A 5,000-nucleotide genomic window follows, 5' to 3' on the forward strand; every position below is an offset into this window, starting at 1 on the left:
TGATTCATTGACCACTACTACTACTACTACTACTACTACTACTACTACTACTACTACTACTACTACTACTACTACTACTACTACTACTACTACTACTATTATTACTGAGACTAATACTTGTAGGCATGACGGGATTTTTTGCAGCTTCCCCTATTATCTTATCTATTTATTTCATTTTATTTATTTATTTATTATTTTTATTATTTTCTTTTTTTTTTATGTGCACCATCACCACTACCACACACACGCCCCAGGTATCTCCGGCAGGTAGCCACATGCACCTGTCGGTCGTAAGAGGGCAAGAAGAAACACAGGTCTCATCGTTGGAGGTCACCCATGCCTTGCTGACCTCCTGGTATTGCCCTGGTACACTTGACACTACTGCTGGTTAGGTTAGGTTAGTTGAGGCGGATCACTGGTTATGTCCTTGGCTGTTACTTGGTTGGTCCAGATTCGTGTCCCGGCTTAGGTTGCTTGTTTTATTTTTTTATTTTTATTATTTTTGTATTTGTTTGTTTATTTGTTTATTTATTTTATTAATTTTTATGTTAGAAGTATAAGTTTTTTTTTTTTTTTGTTTCTTCATTTTTTCCTTTCTTCTTCTTCTTCTTCTTCTTCTTCTTCTTCTTCTTCTTCTTCTTCTTCTTCTTCTTCTTCTTCTTCTTCTTCTTCTTCTTCTTCTTCTTCTTCTTATTATTATTATTATTATTATTATTATTATTATTATTATTATTATTACCGCTACTATTCAACTTCATCCCCATCATCATCTCTCTCTCTCTCTCTCTCTCTCTCTCTCTCTCTCTCTCTCTCTCTCTCTCTCTCTCTCTCTCTCTCTCTCTCTCTCTCTCTCTCTCTCTCTCTCTCTCTGTCAAGTGATCATGAGGTTAGTACGTGATCCTTAACACACACACACACACACACACACACACACACACACACACACACACTCTTAAAGGAAATGCATTATTGCGTAGTTCAGTAGTACTATAGTAGTAGTAGTAGTAGTAGTAGTAGTAGTAGTAGTAGCAGAGGTGGAGTAGGTGGAGGTGGAGGGAAGGAGACACAACACCGTATGTGGAGTAGAAACTAAGGAGGGATTGGAGGGAGGAGGGAGAGAGTGGAAGCGTTTGTTCGGAGGGAAAGTGTGAAACCAGCAAGGTGGAGGGAGGTGGTGAGAGTGGTGCCCTCCCTCCCTCCTTCCCTGACCCTTCTGACCCGCCACCACTAGCTGAGGAAGAAGGGGAGGGGGGTGTGCCTGGCCTTGTCCCCTTCCAGTCCATCCTCCACCTCCTCCATCTCCTCCTCCACCACCACCACCACCACCACCACCACCACCACCTTCCTGTGTGTGTGTGTGTGTGTGTGTGTGTGTGTGTGTGTGTGTGTGTGTGTTGTCAATGCTGTTTTTGTTCATTTATTTATTTTTATTTATTTATTTATTTATTTATTTATTTATTTATTTATTTATTTATTTATTTTTATTTATTTATTTTTTTCCACCTCTCCACTTTCCTCTCAAATTCCATGTTTTTTTCTGTACAACATGGTACCATTTCCATTTTTTCCGGCCAGTTTCGGCTGGGGGAATGGGGGATGGGGAGGAACCTTCTCATGTGCTATCCTGTCTCTCACTAATAAAGTAGAATAGGACCCAAACAGCCAAGCAAGGACCTCAGGGTCTGTTGCTGTTTGGTCTTCCTTTGTATTCTTTCTAATTCCTCCTCCTCCTCCTCCTCCTCCTCCTCCTCCTCCTCCTCCTCCTCCTCCTCCTCCTCCTCCTCCTCCTCCTCCTCACATGTGCCATTCTTGCATCTGTTTAACTGAACACTGCATATCTGAAACACACACACACACATGCCAAACCTGCCCCTATCACTGAACACACCTGATCATCACCATCCACACCTATCCCACACCACAAACCAGTACCCACATGTCACTACACATTACCACCACCACCACCACCACATCTGTCTCTACATCTGTTCCTTACCCTCTCCCACCCACACCTCCTTTCTACACCTGCGAGGCACCATTAGACTCTTCCACACACCTGACACTTCATTGCATACCTATACTGCGACTCCGTCATTAGTTAATTGCCACACCTGCGCGGGGAGGAGCAGGTGTGTGGAGGAGAAGTAGGGAGGAAAGAACGGATGTGCATTTAAAGATGTTTCCAGTTTTGTAATCCTCTCTCTCTCTCTCTCTCTCTCTCTCTCTCTCTCTCTCTCTCTCTCTCTCTCTCTCTCTCTCTCTCTCTCTCTCTCTCTCTCTCTCTCTCTCTCTCTCTCTCTCTCTCTCTCAAGCTTTCCCTGCTTTGTCATGGTGGTACCTGATTTTTTCCTCCTCCTCCTCCTCCTCCTCCTCCTCCTCCTCCTCCTCCTCCTCCTCCTCCTCCTCACACGTCACCTGATGATGGCATGAAGAGTTGGGGGATGGGGGGAAAGGAAGGGGGTTGTCTGGGCGTGGCTGGCTGAGGGGAGGGGGGAAGAGAAGGGAGGGGTGAGGGGAACAGGAGGAAAAGGGAGGCGATTTTAGGGGGGTATTTTCCTGTTTCCTGATGATTTTGTGGTTGTCTTGTTCTTCATTTTTGTTCTTGTTATGTTTTTTTCCTGTTTCTCTCTCTCTCTCTCTCTCTCTCTCTCTCTCTCTCTCTCTCTCTCTCTCTCTCTCTCTCTCTCTCTCTCTCTCTCTCTCTCTCTCTCTCTCTCTCTCTCTCTCTCTCTCTCTCTCTCTTGCTGTGTGTTTGTGTGTGTGAGTGTGTGTTTGTCGGTGAGCGCTTGTGAAATCATCTATCTCTCACACACTCCCTCCCTCCATCCCTTCTCTCCGTCTTTCTCTCTCCCTCTCGTCTCTTCCTGTCTTGCTTCCTCTCAAACGTACATGCATAGTTTTTTTTAATAGTAGTAGTAGTAGTAGTAGTAGTAGTGGTGGTGGTGGTGATGGTGGTGGTGATCGTGTGTGTTGCTGCTGTTCTTGTTCGTTCTTGTTCTTGTTACTGTTGTTATTGTTTTTATTCTTTTTTTCATATTCTTGTAATGAAAAGTATCGTAATAGTAGTAATTGTTGTAGTAGCAGTAGCAGTAGCAGTATTAGTATTGCTAGTGGTAGTAGTAGTAGTAGCAGTAGTAGTAGTAGCAGTAGTAGTAGTAGTAGTAGTAGTGTAATAGTAGTAGTTATAGTAGTAGTATTAGAAGTAGTAGTAGTAGTAGTAGTAGTAGTAGTAGTAGTAGTAGTAGTAGTAGTAGTAGTGTAATAGTAGTATTAGTTATAGTAGTAGTAGTAGTAGTAGTAGTAGTAGTAGTAGTAGTAGTAGTAGCGGTAGTAGTAAAAGACTCGTAAGGAAAAAAGTTTGTTCATTTCCTTTGTGCTCTCTTGTATTCCTCCTCCTCCTCCTCCTCCTCTTCCTCCTCCTCCTCTTCCTCCTCCTCCTCCTCCTCCTCCTCCTCCTCCTCCTCCTCCTCCTCCTCCTCCTCCTCCTCCTCCTCCACGTGTGAAGATCGGTGCCAAAAAAGTGGGACAATAAACTCGCGTGTGCATTTTCTGTATCCGGGAAATGAGGGAAAGGAGATGAGGTGGAGGAGGTGGAGGAGATGAAAGCAGAAATTTATAGTTTTGCTACACTGCTTCCTCGTCCACTTCTTCACTCCTCTCTTTTCTCCATCTCTCTCATCTCCTCTCTCTTCACTCTCATATTCTCCTCTTCTTCTTCATCTTCCTTCTGTTTTTCTCTCATCTCTCTTAAGAGTCACAACTCCCGTTCTGCCTTCTCTCCTCCTCCTCCTCCTCCTCCTCCTCCTCCCCCTCCCCCCTCCCCCTACTATACAACTTTCTCCCGTCATCTCTTCTCTCTTCCCACCACCACCACCACCACCACCTCCTCCTCCTCCTCCTCCTCCTCCTCCTCCTCCTCCTCCTCCTCCTCCTCCTCCTCCTCCTCCTCCTCCTCCTCCTCCTCCTCCTCCTCCTCCTCTCACCTGAGAGGCCTTTCCTCACATCCTTCCCTTCTCCATTTTACCCACCTCTCTCTCTCTCTCTCTCTCTCTCTCTCTCTCTCTCTCTCTCTCTCTCTCTCTCTCTCTCTCTCTCTCTCTCTCTCTCTCTCTCTCTCTCTCTCTCTCTCTCTCTCTCTCTCTCTCTCTCTCTCTCTCTCTCTCTCTCTCTCTCTCTCTCTCCATCAGTTTCTTTTTTTCCCTCCATCCCTTCCTCTTCCTCCTCTTCACTATACGTCTCTGTTGCTTCCCTCCTCCTCCTCCTCCTCCTCCTCCTCCTCCTCCTCCTCCTCCTCCTCCTCCTCCTCCTCCTCCCTCTTTTTTCCATTAGAGTTCACGGTGCAGGACATGAATCATTCTCTCTCTCTCTCTCTCTCTCTCTCTCTCTCTCTCTCTCTCTCTCTCTCTCTCTCTCTCTCTCTCTGTCGATTTTGTTACTAGCTTAATTAAGACACGTGTTCAGAGAGAGAGAGAGAGAGAGAGAGAGAGAGAGAGAGAGAGAGAGAGAGAGAGAGAGAGAGAGAGAGAGAGAATGATAAATATAAGGATGAAAGAAAAAGAAATAGGAGAAAATTTGTGGAAGAGAAAGAGAAGTTGATGAGAAGGAAATGGTCTGAGACGAGGAGAGGAGCGAAGGACGGAAGAGGAGGAGGAGGAGGCTGCATTCTAGATGGCCTTGTATAGAAGTTTTTGTTGTGCGCAATTGGTGTTTCGGAAAGGTGGTGATATTGCGCAGGGAAGGACACGAGAGAGAGAGAGAGAGAGAGAGAGAGAGAGAGAGAGAGAGAGAGAGAGAGAGAGAGAGAGAGAGAATGCGGAGGGGGAGGTAATTTCACATGCGACATTGAAAACTTTTCCTGTAAACTTCAAAATACTACCAGATAACTACTACTACTACTTCTGCAGCTACTACTACTACTACTACTACTACTACTACTACTACTACTACTACTACTACTACTACTACTACTACTACTACTACTACTGCTGCTGCTGCTGCTG

At 45.2% G+C, this 5,000-nt stretch overlaps 1 protein-coding gene across 10 annotated transcripts in view; it reads left to right on the forward strand.

Moving 5' to 3' along the window:
• The window catches only part of LOC135102901 (collagen alpha-2(I) chain-like), a 107,941-nt gene that overhangs the window by 37,767 nt on the left and 65,174 nt on the right, over positions 1–5,000 (forward strand). The window lies entirely within an intron of this gene.

This window comes from Scylla paramamosain, chromosome 8, assembly GCF_035594125.1.
Source record: "Scylla paramamosain isolate STU-SP2022 chromosome 8, ASM3559412v1, whole genome shotgun sequence".
Classification (NCBI taxonomy): domain Eukaryota; kingdom Metazoa; phylum Arthropoda; class Malacostraca; order Decapoda; family Portunidae; genus Scylla; species Scylla paramamosain.